The 18,912-nt window shown below is 44.4% G+C and overlaps 1 protein-coding gene across 3 annotated transcripts in view; it reads left to right on the forward strand.

Annotated features, from left to right (window-relative positions):
* Positions 1 to 496: 496 nt before the first annotated feature.
* The window catches only part of SLC8A1 (solute carrier family 8 member A1), a 301,894-nt gene continuing 283,478 nt past the window's right edge, over positions 497 to 18,912 (forward strand). For 2 of the 3 annotated variants that reach the window (XM_083494236.1, XM_083494238.1), the window contains exon 1: positions 497 to 1,006. The gene's annotated coding sequence lies outside the window, so the exon portion shown is untranslated. The remainder of the gene's footprint in view (positions 1,007 to 18,912) is intronic. The other variant, XM_083494240.1, reaches the window with a different exon arrangement.

Genomic DNA, 18,912 nt, shown 5'->3' on the forward strand with positions numbered 1-18,912 from the left:
ATTGTGAGAAATCTGTCCCCAAATGCTAATGAATTTTCACGAGGACTTAAAAACGTGCAAGCTGATGCAGATATGTAGAGAAATGAACTGAAGAATGGGAAAGTGAGAAAGCGAGAGAAACCAAAATTGACAGATTTCACCCCTTCCTAGCCCAGTAGTAATGACAGCAGCAGCAGCGCCTCCTCTTAAACCAGGATTGTCTTGGCTCCCCTTCCCTTCTGTGTTTCTTGCCTCTCCACAAAAATGTGACTCTTAACCTCCCATCCTTGCAGACATGATGTATATTGTCTTGAAACCGTTCCAAGAGACCTAACAAACAAAACCCTTGACCTCTAAGGAAAGTATTCCTTTTTAAAGTGGGGGGAAAGGTATTCTTAGAGACGAACCACTGGGAACGTTTTGAAAGGGAAGGGGTGGGGGGGTGGCGTATTTCTTTTCCATGTATACTTAGTGGGTCTTGACGATTACTGTACAAATATTTTGAAAAGAAGCAGCCAAACGGTCGGGAGATACACTAGAGATTGAAGCCATTTTAAGCACAGTGCGAGCCTAAGCATCAATTTTTCATGGTTGCATATACTAGTCTCAAATGATTTGTTCCAGCAAGCCACAAAAAGGAATATGTTGTCTTCCAGTTGATTTGGGAAGGGGGTAAAGGCAAAAGGGGGAGGCTTTGTGGCACGGGCTAAAGGTTGCAAAAGGTGACGGAGAGAAAGGGTTAGCACTTTTTAAAATTATATATATATCGTTTACGTGTCGGATGAAGCCTAAAGCTGCCAGATAGCTTCTTTTCGACAGCTTGGAGTTACTGTTGGGAACAGATCCATGTATGGAAGCGAAAGCAGAAAAGCAGAGATAAGCCGCTATCCAGCTATGCAAACCATGTTTAGAGACACTTAAAGGACAAGCATCCAAACTTCTTTCTTTCTGGTAAATGCAGAGGAGCTCTCATATGAAGTTCTCGCTCCACACAGCCCGAAACAGAGGTGCCGAGACTTGACAGGCGGTAAGTGCAGGCATGGGGGTTGGGGAGGAGAAAAAGGCTTGTTTGCATGACTTTCTGTGAGGAATTCCCAAAGGAGCAGTGTTTGCACTAGGGGCTTTTCATGCGTTTCGTAAGGCTAGAGAGAGAGGGGGGATTTGGCGGAGGTCCCTGAAGGAATGGCATGGAGCAGTGCTGCTTACCCAAGAGGCAGAGAAACTTTCCCATAGAGGGACCAAGAAAGCAGCAAAACTTGGATGGGGGGGAGAGATATGCAGAATAGTATTTATATAACGGGTTTCTCTTTGTTGGGATTTGTGAATCGTCTCATTTGAACTCGTCAGCGCATACACAATGCCTAAGCCTGCCATTGTGTCGCCTTTTCGTGCATCTGTGTGTTTACTGCGCACAAATGTGAGCATCTGGAGGTGCAGAATGTGTGTTGCTTTCATGTTTGGCGGCGTGTCCGCCTGAATGCTGTGCGCTGCTGAGCCACGGATTGTAGGAAGAGCTTTTTGTAAACAACGGTGTTTCTTTTGGCAATCCAGGGCCCATTTTTTAAAGCGCAGATCAGTTGATTGCATCCTGCTCAAAGATCTTTAATTGACAGTGGCATGTTGTGAAAGACTCGGTCTCTTCAAAGCGGCAGCACACACCCCACTGTTGCTCTTTTTCCATCCGAGGCAAGAGTAGGGGAGGGCTTGCTGCCCTCCAGATGTTGCTGGACTCAGCCCCAGCAAGCATGGAGGGGGATCGAGGGTGATGGGAGTTGTACTCTGCCAACATCTGGAGGGCCACAAGTTCCCCGTCTCTGATGGAAGGGAAGATTTCGGGAGTGTGGGCATCTTGGGGAATGGTTCTCCCTAAAGCCAAGCCCTATGTTGCTAGACTGAAAGGATAGGGGCATCAGTCAAGCTAATATATAATCATTCTTCCACAGAATACCTGCCCTTTAAAAATCAAAGTTACAGCAAGTAGTTTGTGTTTTAAATCTTTGGAAATAAGTTATCTTTGACAAAAGTTGTGTTTGCATGGGTATAAGCTTCCAACTTTTGAGAAGGTTAAATCAGCATGCAAGAGACAGCTCGGGTTCCTCATGATTTTGGACATGGGCATACAAAACCATGTGGGGAAATTAGGAAAACCGATTCCTTTTGGGTATATCTACTGTAGAGGTGGGGGGGGCAGTCATAGCTTGTGGAAACAATTCCTTTCTAAATTTCGTTCCCTTTACAGCAGAAATGAGAGATTGTCCTGTTTTGTCCCTCAAGTTTCTGTTTCCATTTTTAAATTTTTGGGGATGAGTTTCTAATGCTCCAAACTATTACTATCTGAATGGTTGGAAGATAAATATTTTTATTCAACTAATCATTTTAATATATTATAAAGGAGGGGGGGTGTTTTTTCAAAGCTTATGTGCCATAAGGGACTTCTATGTGTGCAGTTGAACTTCCTCTTCCTCTCCAGCCCCCCATGTCCTCAAAATCAGCTCTGAAGGGTTGGGAGCTCAAGGTCACCCAATGAGCTTCATAGCTGAGTGGGGATTCGAAGCCTGCTGCGCCAGGTTCTAGTTCATGGGTAGGCAAACTAAGGCCCAGGGGCCGGATCCGGCCCAATCGCTTCTAAATCCGGCCTGCAGACGGTCCAGGAATCAGCCTGTTTTGACATGAGTAGAATGTGTCCTTTTATTTAAAATGCATTTCTGGGTTATTTGTGGGGCCTGCCTGGTGTTTTTACATGAGTAGAATATGTGCTTTTATTTAAAATGCATCTCTGGGTTATTTGTGGGGCCTGCCTGGTGTTTTTACATGAGTAGAATATGTGCTTTTATTTAAAATGCATCTCTGGGTTATTTGTGGGGCATAGGAATTTGTTCATATTTTTTTTTCAAAATATAGTCCGGCCCCCCACAAGGTCTGAGGGACAGTGGACCGGCCCCCTGCTGAAAAAGTTTGCTGCCCCCTGTTCTAGTTCAACACTCCAAAGCATTACAGTCCTGTAACAGTCATCTACAGTGCCTCTGAATCGGCTCTCAGATCCAGGTTTCTATTTGAGGTATAAAGCAGGCTTCCCGTGTGACCTTTTGCCTAATACTGTTTTCCAAATTCCCTCTGAATTATCTGCAACAGAACTGTGTCATTTAGTTGCATGAATATTTAATACTGAACACATTTGCAGTAAACCTAAGAAATACTTGTGAAGCTCTGACAGGTATTTTTCTGCAAAACAACTTCATGTATATATGTTTCCCCTTGCCTGAACCATTTCTTTTAAGCATCCCTAAATCACAGGCATATATTTAAACTACCTATTTCACATATCCCTTCCAGACTCATGTTTACACTCAATTTGAATACCGTTTGTTTAACTCAGGCTTACCATTACGTGCAAGCCAGGCCGGTTAAGTGAAGGTGACAATTTCTGAACGATGGCGCAGCCAAATGCACCTAGAAATGTAAACTTAACTCTGGATGCTGCTAACGACTATAAGTATATCATGCAGGAGTTTGGTTTGCTTAGGAAAGCCAGCAGGAAGAGGTCCAAAAGGCGGCAATATTTCTGAACAATGCAAGCAATGAAACTGTCTCATTATTTAACTGCCGGCCTCAGTCAGAATGAACTTGATAACTCAAGTTGAATGAGATTTATGAAAGGTGCAAGCTTCATACACAGCGTCAAACTGTGGATTAAACTTTTTTTCAACTTACTTGACCTCTCAGTAAGCTAAAGTCAAAATAAAGGAAGACATGAGCGATACCAGTGTGAGTGCAAGTAAAGATCATGATGAAACACCGAATACCTTGAGAAGACATCCTAATCTAGATCCCCAACCCAGTGTCCTCAAGATGTTTCAGACTACAACTTGCGTCAACACAACCAGCCTAACTGGAACTGGTCGGAGTTGTAGTCCGAAGAATCTGGGTGGCACCAGGTTTGGGAAGGCCAGACTAGAGTGAGAGGGCCTCCTCAGATACTTATTGAAAACTGCTAAAACCGAATGCCAGTCCTATCATTAGGCAGAGGGAGGCGGCTTCCTCAGGCAGCAGATTTTAGGTGTCATGAAAGGGCAACGAATTGTTACTTAACTTAGTCTTGTGTTTTTTACTGGCAGGGATGAGGAAATGCACTTGTGGGATTTTCTGCCATGGTCACTGAATGTATTTTGACTTCGGAGGTGGGTTTTATTTACAGTCCCATCTCAGGGCAGCAAACCATCTTGAGCTGGGGCTGCTATGACGATATGGGTGGTTATGACAATATGGACTGTTTCAACGGTATGGTTCCAAAGTATAGATCTAGTTTACTTTTTTGTAACAGCTGTCATAAAGAGAAATATTGGCAGACTGTATACCTCTAAATATTTGGATGTCTTTGAGAAGGTCAAAAGTTTGCTTATTTGGGGGGGGGGACTTTATGCCCATGGGCATAGCCAAGGAGAGCAGGGGGGGCAGCTGTCCCCCCTAAATCAAGTAAAGCAGTAAAAATACTTAAGTACTTGATGTTCTGCCCCCTTAACTTGAAGCCTGCCCCCCCCAATAAATCCTGGCTACGCCCATGTTTATACCCCACCTCTCTTTTAAAATGTCCGAGTTCCCTTGGAACAACCATTAAAACAATAAAGTACAGGAAAGCTACAAACTAAAGCTGTAAGAGGATATGAGAGGCAACAGCTAATATTTCAAGGACATAAAAAACGTTCAACAATTCGGCAGGCCAGACGCCTGCCTAAAGTAGGAAGCCTTAATGGGCTGGTGGAAGGGCAAGGAAGGTGAAGTTTGCTAGGCAGGGAGATCCAGAGTCATCAGAAATGATCTATTCCACGTTCCAACCAATCACAACCAAGATATTATTTAGTATCACTAGTGGACTGCCTGTGCTGCTCACCTGATCTCTCAATAACTGAGTCTCTGCTGTTTACCTAGAGGGTGAGGGGAGGGACGGCAGGGAGATTGCCTTGGTGCGAGGTATGTGTGGTCTGTGAAAAAGAGGATATACTTGGGAAGAGGGGAAATGAGAGATATTTGAAGTGTATGAGTCTGTGTGGTATGTGTGAGAGAGAAAGAAGCATGTGGGTCTGCAGTCTCTATGTGTGCGATGAGATGTGTGTACATGTGAGAAAGTGTGGGGTGACCCCCTTGTTTATTATTTCCTGGTACCACTCCCCATTGTTACTAGACAGCGACAACCTCTTTGTGTGAGGTAGGGGCAGGGGGGGCCAATCCCGGAGGGAACAATGAGGACTTTGCTGTTTCTCTAATTTAATTTCTCTAATAATAATTCTCTAATTTTGTGTCATTCCATGAGTGCAATGGCAGCCATGTTGTTTTGCTATGCCCTCTCAGCAGCCATCTTGCCCCAAATAAAACAGAATAGCAGAGCACCGTCGGGAGCATGTAGCAAGGGGTGTAGCAGGAGGCTGTCAGCAAATAAGAAACTGGCATGTGGCATGGGTTGCTGTTCCAAATCAGAAGTGTGGGACGGCATTTTGAAAATGACAAAATCACGTGGGTGCTGCTCGCCTGCATGAGCAGCCCATTAACTGGAAGCACCCAGAGAGGGGAGCTCAAAGTTGGTTTTCGAACACCTTATGCAACCATGTTGGCTGGGGCTGATGGGAGTTGTAGTCCAATAACTTCTGAAGGGCACTGCATTGGCTACCCCTGTAGACCGATCCACATTGCCCCAATGAGTGATTAAGAGGAGGCCATCTATGGCTTCTTCCAGCACCCACGACACAGTCAAGTTACTCCTTGTTATTTCGGGAGCCTTTTCCTTTGCAGCTAATTCATATCTTGCCAGCGTTTGAGATTCCTTCCATGTGATGTGACTCAGCCTCACCGGGAGTATGTGCCTTGCCCAAGGAATGAGGAAATCTCCTGAACTTAGGGAATTAATCACAGGTGACATCACTCCATACCACTTATGGCCTTTCTAGGAAGTTGTTGTTTCTTTCTTTGGAAACGCTGCTTTTTGCATATGCTTGCTTAGGGAAGTTTTTAATATTTAATGCTGTATTGTTTTTAATACTTGATTGGGAGCTATCCAGAGTGGCTGGGGAAACTCAGCCAGATGGGTGGGGTATAACTAATTTTATTATTATTATTATTATTATTATTATTATTATTATTATTATTATTATATTCTACTGTTTCTCCAATGTCAGCCAAAGCTGTTACTTGGACATGGAGCTGTAAAAGCACTTAAAAAACACTTGCAACCTTCTCCAGCCAAAGGAGGTTGTGAGAGAACTCTGTTCCTTCTCTAGCACTTTGACCCCCTCACCTCAGATGCCCCCCACCCAAGGCTGTCCTTTTCTTTATACTCCATCACCATCTCCAGGCCTGATAACGAAGCTGGCTTGGCTTGCTTCTGGAAGGAGGAAACAGAAAGATGCATATATAAATGGGGAAAGTGCACAGAAATATGAATATATATGAGTCAAAATAACACACATAATTGCCAAGTATTAGGAGGAACTGCATATTAGCCAAAGTATTTTTATGAGGGATTTTTTTAAAAAAAAAAATGCATATGGCTGCAGAAATATGGAGAACTGAATTTAAGACTGGGAAAATTAGAAGCCTGGAGAACTGAAACTGACAGATCCTTCCATCCCTACCGGCAATGAAAAAAAACAAAAAAACCAGCACCTGCATGTCTTCTCCGACAAGACTGGAAATGGCCATTTCTTATAGGTATAATGGATAAAAGTACTGCCAAAGACATGCTGAGGTGAAATATCTGCATGTGCAACTTAGGGGGGCCAGATGCAAAACTGGATGGGGCTCGTGCTTCTTTAATAGTTGTGCAGAAGAGGGACCAACTATTAAAGAAGCACGAGCCCCCTTTCACTTTGTTATCTACCCCTTCAGTATACAACCAGGGGCAACAAATGTAAGGTTCTGCACAAACACAGGAAGAACCAGCTGCACAAATTTAAAATGGGAGACACCTCCTGGCCTGCCAGTAGTACATGTGAAAAGAATCTAGGGGTTTTAGCAGAGCACAAGCTTAACATGAGTCCACAGTATGATGCTGCAGCAAAAAAAGCTAATGAAACGGAAGTACCGTATTTTTCCGTGTATAAGACGAGTGTTTTTTTAATAAAAAATATATGTTAAAAATCAGGAGTCGTCTTATACACGGATAGTGCACTGTGGGGACGAGCGATTGGTTGCTGCCGCAAGCAGGAGATAGTCATTGGCACTCGGGTGGGTAATCTGTGGCAAGGGCTGTTATCGATTGGCTGCCGCAACAGCAGGCAATTGGCGGGTGCTGGTGGTGTCCTGTCAGACGATTGGTGGCTTTGGCGACACGTGATATTGTCTGCGATTGTCTGGTGGGTGAGCGATTTTTAGCAACCCCCCCCCCCAAAAAAAAGCTTAACAACTCTTCGCAACCTCCCCCCATTTTCTTAATTTGGAGTCCCCAAAAATAGTCTTATGCACGGAAAAATACAGTATAGTGTCCTGCTCAAGAGAAGTAATAATACCACTCTCTTCTGCCTTGGTCAGACCACAGCTGGAGTATTGTGTCAAATTCTGGGTGACAGGAAACATGTGCAGAGGAGAGTAACCAAGATGATCAAGGGTCTGGAAACCATGAGGAACGGTTGAGAGAGTTGGGTACTTTTAACATAACATTTTAACATATCAAGGAGATATATTCAGATATCTCAAAGGCTGTCGCATGGAACATGGAACAAGCTTGTTTTCATCTGCTCCAGCATGTAAGATCCGAACCAATGGCTTTAAGTTACAATAAAGGAGATTTCAACTAAACATCAGTAAGAACTTTCAGATGTTAAGAACTACTCAACAGTATGGACTCCCTCGGGAGGTTGTGGACTCTCCTTCATTGGATGTTTTGAAGCAGAGTCTGGATGGTCATCTATAACAGACGGCGTAGTTAAGATCCCTGCATTGCAGGGGGTTGGACTAGATGACCCCCAGAGTTCCTTCCAACTCTGCAATTTATAACTATAAATTCTATACTCATCTTCCAGTATACTCAGTGAGGTTCCCTTCCCTTTGATTTCCAGAACAATGCAGTTTGCTGCTTCTGTGGGTGCCATCGGTAATAGCATTCAGATGAAAACCACATGCCGTATTCAAGCTCTCTCACAAGAGAGAATCTGCTTCCTATCAGAAATATAAACATAGATTTTGTTTCTGGCATTTACCTTCCCTGTGTGCTTTCCCATGCCTCAGTAAAGCCAAGCGGCAGAAAATGTCTTATCGTAAACTCCAATGGATCTTTGTACATATGTCACTGTCAACATTTGTAGACTGAAGGAGAGATCTGCCTGCTGGCATATTAATTTATTTTACCTTAAGCCAATGAATCCAAGTAAAACAGTAGACCCCAGTTACAAGGACCACATTTATTTTAATTTAGTTTATTTTATTTAAAAAAACCATTCTGCCCTGCCTATATTCCCGAAGGAATGCAAGACAGCCAACAGATCCGAAGTATAAAAACAGACAGCCACCCCCAAATTAAACCCAATCACAAAATCAAAATATAAATATGAACAATGAAAATCAATTTTCATACCCACACAGGAGGGGGGAAATGGAAGTACAGAACAGCTGTCTAAACACTAAACCAAACCAGCAAAAGATCATTCAACCAAAGGCCTTTTCAAAAAGTCAGGACTTCACCAGTCACCTGAAACAATGCAAAGTAGGTCAATCACACAATTGCTGGTGTTTGGGAAGAGCTGAGGTTCGGTGGTCGAGCACGTGCTCTGCTTGCAAATGGTCCCCAGGTTCAGACCTCAACATCTCCAGATGTTCCCCAGGTTCAGACCTCAACATCTCCAGATGTGACTGGCAAAGACTCCGGCCTCCAGACCCTGTGTACAATACTGAGCTAGATGGACTGGTGACAGCAATGAGCCTGCAATAAAACACACTGCGCAAGTTACAGCTGACCCTTTATCAGCAAGAACACAATCTGCACAGACTTGGTGGAGTGCCAGGCCTAATGAGCACAGCAGTAGGACTTGCCCCATGGATCAGGTGCTGAGACTGAAAGCCCCTGCCTCCCCACAGCCAGCTAAGTCCCCTCCCCACTGGGGTCTCCCCCAAGCAATTGGAGACTGAGCCTGTGTGAATCCGAGTTCTCCCTTTTCATGCCTCTTCTGGTTCTGGAAGACAGGGGGGAGGGGAGCTGATCCCAGTGGAGAGGGAGACACCTGTGACCCTTCACCAGCCTGACACCTCCCTGCCTCTTAACCTCTCTCCTCTCACCTGCCTGCTTCAGCTTCAGTTTCTGCCTCTGATTCTGTTCTTCTCTCTGCCACGGGCTCTCCCATCTCACTAAGCCCTGTTACCTCTTCAGCTTCCGACACCCCCTCTTCCCAGTGTTCTCCTTCTGGCCACTCATTCTGGTCCCAGCACCATTCCCAGGGCTCTGAGCCTTCTTCCCATAGTTATTCCCCAGCTGGTTCTCCCCACCATTCCTCTGTGTCCATGTGTCAGGAACTTGGCAGAGGAGGAATGGTGGAGACCGCCTCCCCAGCCTGACCCTTCCGGAGAAAGAGACAGAATTACAACAGGGGTCACAACTCAGAGGATGATGAGGGGGGAAGCTGGGAAATAATGGGAGAGGAGGAGGAGGAGGAGGAGGAGGAGGAGGAGGAGGAGGAGGAAGAAGAAGAAGAAGAAGAAGAAGAAGAAGAAGAAGAAGAAGAAGAAGAAGAGACAGCTGACGAACTCAGCGTCTTTAGAAAGCATTCCAGACCCCTCCTCCCAGAACCAAGCGGGCATTAAAAGTAGGAGAGCAGAGAGCTCAGAAGCAGAGGGCACATCTAAGCACCCATAGTAATGACGCATAATGGGAGACAGGGAGGAGGTGGAGTCTCACTTGGAGCAATGCCATTATTCTGAGAAGCCACATTCCCAAGCTGGAGCGGCGGCACCAGCAAACCGCTATGTACAGTGCATGCGTGGCGTCACTAAGCACGGCATATACGTACAGCGCCGCACATGTGCTGTACATAGTGGTTTGCCGCCGGCGCCGGGATCCTCTGCTCGCAGCTGCAGCTATGAATGGAGGATCCTCCACATGCGGATGCAGAGACACAATGGCTACTCACGCCACCTTCTTGTCACCCCCACAGATGTGGCACCGGGAGTGCACCACCCCCGCCGCCACCCCATTGCGACGCCGCTGCTTTCCACTTGTCCAACACTTGCTTTCAACCCTTTGTTGTTTAGTCGTTTAGTTGTGTCCGACTCTTCGTGATCCCATGGACCAGAGCATGCCAGGCACTTCTGTCTTCCACTGCCTCCTGCAGTTTGGTCAAACTCATGCTGGTAGCTTCAAGAACACTATCCAACCATCTTATCCTCTGCCGTCCCCTTCTCCTTGTGCCCTCCATCTTTCCCAACATCACGGTCTTTGCCAGGGAGTCTTCTCATGAGGTGGCCAAAGTATTGGAGCCTCAGCTTCAGGATCTGTCCTTCTAGTGAGCACTCAGGGCTGATTTCCTTCAGACTGGATAGGTTTGATCTTCTTGCAGTTCAAGGGACTCTCCAGAGTCTCCTCCTGCACCATAATTCAAAAGCATCAATTCTTCGGCGATCAGCTTTCTTTATGGTCCAGCTTTCACTTCCATACATCACTACTGGGAAAACCATAGCTTTTACTATTAGGACCTTCAACCCTTAATATATACCAAATGTGAATACCTATAATTGAATGGTATTGATTATACAGCACTATATTTAACTAGCTAAGAACCTATCCATCTGTGGTGTGATGAGAAAGTGGATTCTGCACCTAGTAAGTACTGCAATTGGTGATACCATAAACTGCCCAGTGTGTGCTTCTATAGGAGTCAGTTCTCTGCAGATGCATAAGAAGAGCTAGTTTCTTACGCCTTGTTTGCAAGACGGTTCTACTCAGCATCTTGTTTACTGTTGCTGCAATACACACAACTGTGAACTCTATTTCCCACTCTTCACAAGGCCAGTTTGGAGGAAGAAGTGATACTTGTTCATCAAGCACTCTGCATAATTAAAGCTACTTGAAGCTGTTAGGTGAGGATATTGATCTGCTGCATGCAGTTTAGTTAGGTGGCTTGCTATCTGACTCGCCTTTGGCAACGGCATGTGTGGGATTAGGAAAATAAAATAAACGGCAGCATAATCCTATACTCAGTGCTTTTTTCTGGGTACGCATACCCCTAAACATTTTGTGAATCTAAGTTTGGCCTCATTGAGAGGCAGTATTTCAATATGAGTAGGAAAATGAGAGTACCCCTAAACATATTTTTTTAAAGAAAAAAATGCGCTGCCTATACCTGTCTAATTAGTACCAGTAAACCTGAGTTCGATGGGGTTTACCAATCTCAGTCTCTCATTCTACCAAGCAACTTGTGTTGTAGAACATTATTTACATATATACATTAGAAATGGAATAGAAAAGGCGGGACGACAACGCATAAAGATTAGCATTCCTTACAATACAGAAATATTAAACTATATCCCCCACTAGTGACACCAAGTGAGCTTGTGCGCTTTTCATTGTTGGTGTTATGTACTGAGCTGAATCCTAGAACAATAGGATCCAGAATGCAGCAGTCTTATTGGTCCGCAGGAGCCACCCAATCCAGCTCCAGGTGGAAGTGAATCCACAACCTGATTGGCCTGCAGGAGCAGCCAATCAGGCTTCTGGAGGAAGTGAATCCACAACCTGATTGGCCTGCAGGAGCAGCCTGGAATTAGCCAATCATGCGGGGCCCATTGTGTAAATAATGTATATATAGCTAGACCTTTTGGGGAAAGTATCATTCATTGCTACTACGAGCTGAATAAGGAGCATAAAATTCATACTCGACTCCGAGTATATTCCAGTTGGACAAGGAAAATCATGTTAGTTGGCGTGTTTCTCTGTTTGTATTGGTTGCCAGGAAATTAAGAGTCAAATTTGTGGCTCAACTCTTCCCACCCAAAAAAGGGGTGGCTTATAGCTAAACAGATAAAACTGCTGCTACTTCAATTCCTGCCACTAACCAGCAAAGGAAAATAAAAACTTGAACCCTGACACTCCCCTCCCTAGCCCAATAATCTGTAGTCCGGAAGAGTCAGCCATGTCAACCTGACTTTCTGTTTCTTTCTTTGCCTTTTTGTCTTTCACTCCCCACTCCACCCAGAAGTCAAAGCAAGCTGCTGTGAATCAGTGGGAAGAGCAGGAAATCAAAGCAGGAAGAGATGGCAAAAGATTTGCCTGACCTGCAGTTGTTTCTGGCTGTTCCTCCTCTCCTGTTTCTGCCGAGGGTCTACAGAAAAGCATCTAGATATTATTACGACTACTAATACTTCTCCTGCAGCAGCAAGTGGGGCTTGCAACAAAACGTTGCAGCATGCAATACTCCTGCTCAGGGCAGCAGCCAATAAACCATGTCCTCTTCCTTTCCATTCACCACTTCTATCAGTTCTTATGGTCTCTTCTTCAGTATAGTCTCATTATTCCATGCTCACTGGGCATGTGTCACCCCCACTGGGCTGTTTTCAGGGGAGGGTTTCCTCTCCCCATTGTGGATTTTGTACTTCTGCAAATGTTGGGGTTCCCTCAGACCTCCTGAAACCTCCTCCAAGTGTTTGGGTGTTGTTGTTTTTCCTTTTTAAAAAATGATTTTTATTCCATTTTAACAATTTGACAATGTGTGGCATTTATGTAATCTCAGTCTGGAAAACGACATAGCAAATAAGAAACATTTCTGATCAAGATATTATATAATTATAGTTATCAACAACAACAAGAACAACAACGAGAAAACAAAGAGGGGGAGAAAATAAAGGCAGAGAAAGAAATAGGCATTTAAAAATCTGTGAATGGGTGGAGAAATCGTACAACATTTCTTGGGTACATTTGTCAACAGAGTTGATTCTTGCTACCAAAGGATCCACACTCAGATCAGGGGTTCATTATTACTATATTGTATTATTAATAATAGGAACACTAATAACACTTAGCATTTGAATACATTTAAAAATTTCAAAAATTGTCCAGTAGCACCTTAGAGACCAGCTAAGTATGTTCTGGGTACAGTATAAGCTTTTGTGTGCGTGCACACTTCCTCAGATATACTGAAACATAATATAAGGGTCTGGTGACTTCTGTTTCAGTGTATCTGAAGAAGTGTGCATGCACACGAAAGCTTATACAGTGGTACCTCGGGTTACAGACGCTTCAGGTTACAGACTCCACTAACCCAGAAATAGTACCTCGGGTTAAGAACTTTGCTTCAGGATGGGAACAGAAATTGCGGGGCAGCAGTGGCGCAGTGGGAGGCCCCATTAGCTAAAGTGGTACCTCAGGTTAAGAACAGTTTCAGGTTAAGGACAGACCTCCAGAACGAATTAAGTTCTTAACCCGAGATACCACTGTACCCAGAACAAATTTAGTTGGTCTCTAAAGTGCTACTGGACACTTTTTTTATTTTTTTATTTATTTCGACTGCGTCAGACCAACACGGCTACCTACCTGAATTCAGCATTTGAATGTTTTATTTAAAACATTTATTGGTCACTTTTCTACACAGATCACAAATAAGTCAAAAGAAGCCACTTGCATGATTACAGGCCTGCTGGCTTATTTGCCTTTTCGTGTCAAAGTGGCCGGCTGTCAAACTACTAGATGCTGCAATATACATTCCATGAAATTTCTTGGCTCAAGAGAATTGCAGGCAGGGTGTTTCCATACAGCTGCCTGCGGGTCAGTAACTTCTCACTTTTTGAAATGGAAATGACTTAACTCACCCGACAACCCTCGAAAACCATCATTAACCCTGCGGTGAGAACAGAGCACTTGTAATTAAGATCCATGAGCAAGTGTTGTACCATGAGACTGGAGATAGGTGACATCTCAGTTTGAAATGGCTGGGAGCCAGAAGGGAAATGTTCTGTGAGGGCAAAGCAAGTAATGCAGAAAGACAGGGGTGGGGGAGAGAGAGAGATTGGCACGTTTTCTCACCCAAGCTATCCCACACTGCTATTGACCCAGGAAGGTCAATACACGGAAATACTTGTATTTGTTCTTAGCACTCAATACAGGATCAAAGTACTGTTAATATAACTTCAGTGAACAATCAGATCATTTCTGAACTGTTCATACATCCACTTCACGTGGATGGAACGATCGTTGCTTAGAAGCAATCGGATGATGCAACGAAAACTTGTGCTGCATTGCTGCAAAGAGGCAGCCATAAAATGGGAATACTAGGCACTAGAAATGCCCTAGGTAACAAATAGACCTCATGGGCTGGTGCTGTGCTTTTGAAAAGGTAAATGACTCTGAAGGCAAGCTCTCCATGATAAACATACCCAACCAATACAATGCACATTCATTTTTTTTACCTTCCAATTGTTTCTTTAAAGCTGGGGTGGTGAACCTATCTTACCAGGCCACACCCCTGACCACAAAACTGGCACCCTGTCAAGAGACGAGGAGGCCCGTTTGATGAGAAAGGCCCACGCAGTCAGACTCCACCCATTTGGCTGTGTCACTGAAGTGTTGTTCTAACCACCACAGGTGGCAAACTGCTCCTGCATGGCTTTTATCTCATGGTGACATATTGAGAAGCAATATCAAACCACTTAAAACAGCCATAAGTAAAGGTAAAGGGACCCCTGACCATTAGGTCCAGTTGTGGCCGACTCTGGGGTTGCGGCGCTCATCTCGCTTTACTGGCTGAGGGAGCCGGTGTACAGCTTCCGGGTCATGTGGCCAGCATGACTAAGCCGCTTCTGGCGAAACTAGAGCAGCACACAGAAACGCCATTTACTTTCCCATATTTATCTACTTGCACTTTTTGTGGTGCTTTCGAACTGCTAGGTTGGCAGGAGTAAACAGCCATAGTTTTTCCCAAAGGATTGTGGGAATTGTAGCTTGCTGAGGGTGCTGAGAGTTGTCAGGAGACTCCTAGTTCCCTTGCAGAGCTACAGTTCATGGTTGAACAGTCATTTTCTCTTCCAAGGGAACTCTGGGAACTGTCGCTCTGTGAGGGGAATAGTGGCCTCCTAACAACTCTCAGAATCCTTAACAAGCTACAGTTTCTTATTGGGAAGCCACAACGGTTTAAAGTGGTATGACACTGCTTTAAATGTATAGCAGACCCTCCAAGTGTCCCTATTTTCCAGGTACTGTCCTGGATTTACAGAAGTCATCCCAGTTTCTGATTTGATCCTAGAATGTCCCACTTTTCCTTAAGATGTCTCTATTTCCACCAGAGAAATGTTGGAGGGTGTGGAATAGGATGTCCCTATTTTCACTGGAGAAATGTTGGAGGGTATGGAATAGGATGTCCCTATTTTCTGAGGAGAAATATTGGAGGGTAGGGTTATAGTGCAGATACCAGCAGGCACTGATGGTGAAACAAGTGTTCTGTGTGGAGACACGAGTTGTCCCACTCATTTCTTTGGCAGGAGCAAGTCCATGGTGCAATTGGAGACAAACTCGGATCTGCTTCTGGTATTGAAAGAAATGGACAACACACTTCAGACGAGGGAGCCCCATACCCATAAGGTGCTGCTGCATTGGCACACAAGCTTAAAAATCTATTTACTCATTTCCCCATGCTTTCTATACTACTTTATTATCAGTTTGGTTTAATGGTTACCAGATATACCCGCTGCTGTAGTAGTCCCCGTCTGTGCCACTTACCAAGAACTTCTTGTCTGTCATTTCTCTTTAATTTTGCAAAAGCTGCATTAGCTATGAACAAGGCTTGGAGTACTCTGAGGTGAGCCTGACCTACATTTTACAGCAAGACTCCAGGGGGTTCTCATTCTACTTTCATGGGGGCAGGCAGGAAATTTCAGTTGACAGCAGCAGACAGCTTTAAAATGCACTGATGTTCTTATTTATTAAATATGAAAAATGCTATTACACTCCTCATGTATTATGTTGCTTGATGTAAAGTGAAACTTATAATAAATCGTTTAAATAGCATTTCAGTGATACAAAGTGGCTTTTCGTTTATTTATTTTCTTTCTTCCCTTTGAACTTACAACAACCCTGGCAGGTAGGCTATCCTCATCACCATCCTTGTAGCTTGGGACGTGGGCGTAAGCAAGGAAGGGTCTCCATTTTTTGCAGGCATATTCTGCAATATGTCATTCATGCAATAATAGCATCCGCACATCATTCCCTTTTACTTGTCTGTTCTGTGATACTTCCTCAATGAGGCCACATTATTGCTATCTGGAGATGCACTCTTGCACTAACAGTGGTACCTCGGGTTACATACGCTTCAGGTTACATATGCTTCAGGTTACACACTCTGCTAACCCAGAAATAGTGCTTCAGGTTAATAACTTTGCTTCAGGATAAGAACAGAAATCAGGCACCGGCAGCACAGCGGAAGCAGCAGGAGGCCCCATTAGCTAAAGTCGTGCTTCAGGTTAAGAACAGTTTTAGGTTAAGAACGGACCTCCAGAACGAATTAAGTACGTAACCAGAGGTACCACTGTACAGGGCAACTAAAGTGGGACCAAAAGCTAGAACATTTGTGATATTAAAAAACAAACAAAAAACAGGATTTCAGCAGAAAGTTACAGGCCATGCATGCATTGAGTGGAAACAATGCAGTATGTCTATCCTGAAACTTGAATAAGTGCAAACAGTATTGAGAATGTATAATTGCCCTATTACCACCATGAGCACAGATTATCATGAATGCATAATAAAAAGGGGGGTGGAGGGGTCCCAAATGTGCAAGTTACCCAGGAGTTATATGACTGGTGCGTACCAGGAGAAGGGGATTGTATTCTTTACAATTGTTACTGTTAAGTTGTGGGTGAACATATCAGACGACACAGCGATTCTTCAAACAGCTCTTGTTTATTCACAGGCCAGAACAGAACTAAACTGAAGGGTTCAGCCAGCCTGCTTATTTAGAGCTCCACTACAATGCAACAGTAACCATTTTCTGTAACTATCCAATCACTGAACGTCACTTTCAATCCCTTATTTGCATATGTGGACCTGAGTGAAAACTATCTACAGTATCTCCCTGCTGGCTCAGGGTGAGAAGTTCAGTACATAACAGTTATAAAAGACCATGTGCTTTCAAGTACATGAGAAAGAGATGTCCACTATGCTTAGTGAAGCAATAGATGATAAGGAATCCCATGTTGGCAAATAAGTGGGATTGTAGAAGGGGACCAGAGTGCTCTGTCCCTCCTCTGGGGTCAGCACAGAAATCAGCAGGCTAATAATGCAAGAGGGAAGGAACTCTCCCTCCCTCTTCTCCCAGTCCACAGCAGCCTAAGAAGCATTAATGGTTTGCTTGTTGGTCAATCTGGTGCCATTTCCAAGCCGACAACCAACCCAAGTCCTCTGGATGGTTTTCAAAAAATTAGTGAAGTATACAAATGCAATACAAACTATAAAACCATCTCAGCACAAATTTCATAGGAACATAGAACCAGCATAACACCTGACCAGAGTAAAATTGCTATAAAAAGAAACCCAACCTATGAAAAAGCACAGAGAAAGCCATTTGTGCCCAGATCTAAAATCCAAACTGAAATTCAAAGGTCTGCGAGAATAAAAATATCTTCCCCTGGCTCCGTAAAGATTATCACGTTGGAAATCTCTGGGGAGGGCATTCCAATACCGAGAAGAAGTTCTGTTCCTCCATGGTGGGCTTGTAATTTTGGCTGGCTTATTTACAAGGCTATGCTACAATGAACCAGAAGAAAAGGAATCAGCAACTTGTTACAAGACCATATTCAGCTCAGTATTGCCTTAGTGCAGATCTTCTGACTTCCTGTGCTTGAGATCTGAAGAAAGTTGTCACATCCCCTGTACACCCACTCTGGCTTTGAACCTGTGCTTGCCCCAGAGCCACAAACAACTCTTGACAATGAGGGAGAAAGATGAAACTCCTTAGTACTAAGCAGGGCCATGAGTCCCTCTAGCCCAGCGGTTCTCAACCTGTGGGTCCCCAGATGTTGTTGGACTACAGTTCCCATCATCCCTAGCTAGCAAGGTCAGAGCTCAGCTAGCAAGGTCAGAGCTCAGGGACGATGGGAGTTGTAGTCCAACAACATCTGGGGACCCACAGGTTGAGAACCGCTGCTCTAGCCAATCTTGTCTGCTCTGAGCACCACCAGCAATCCATGGTCTCTGATGGAGATCCCTTTCCTAGCCCTTGAATGTCCTTTATTATTTTAGCTGAAGATGCCAGGAATAGAAGGTGGGGTTTTGTATGCCAAACATGCAATCTACTGCTGCCTATGGCCTCCTTCTGCGCTACAGAAGTTTCAGAAGAAATTCACGGTGAAGGCTGTGTACACACGACCATTTACTCTGCCTCCAGAACAATCCCACTGCTGGCGTTTAAAGCTGAGCACACATTATGTTAGCCCCGATCCATCTGCATCCCATAGTTTCTGGAGAAATGCTGGTGTTTGTTGTGCTTGCCCTTACTGATCTAAGAACGTAAGCCACAGATGTGTACATGTGAGACAGCCATTGTGCATGTGCACAGGACATAAATAGGAGTTGGGAAGGAACAAACAGGGAAGCCAAACAAGTGATGCTCATCAGCTGAAGACACACACCCTGGCATGTACAGCAGTGTAAGAATGCACCTTGAAATGAGGCAGAGAAGAAACAACCTTGCTGTGTTTTAAGCTGCTGCATCTGAAGCCATGGTACATGATGTTTGCTGTTCAAATAAAAAGAAATACAAATTCTACTGGGCATGTAGTACTCATCCCATGACTGAGGGATGAGTGTTCTCATTTTGAGCTATTTGTCCTTTGACAGAGTGCAGCATGTACTCGTGTTTTATCTACTTGTTTTGTATCCTCTTCCCCTCCTTCAGAGAACTCGAAGCAGCATTTTAACTTCCCAGCAACCTTTTGGGATGGGTAAGAATGACAGATAAGTTACTTGCCCCAGACAAC

The sequence above is a fragment of the Podarcis liolepis genome, assembly GCF_965112155.1.
Source record: "Podarcis liolepis genome assembly, chromosome: 3".
In the NCBI taxonomy this organism is placed as follows: domain Eukaryota; kingdom Metazoa; phylum Chordata; class Lepidosauria; order Squamata; family Lacertidae; genus Podarcis; species Podarcis liolepis.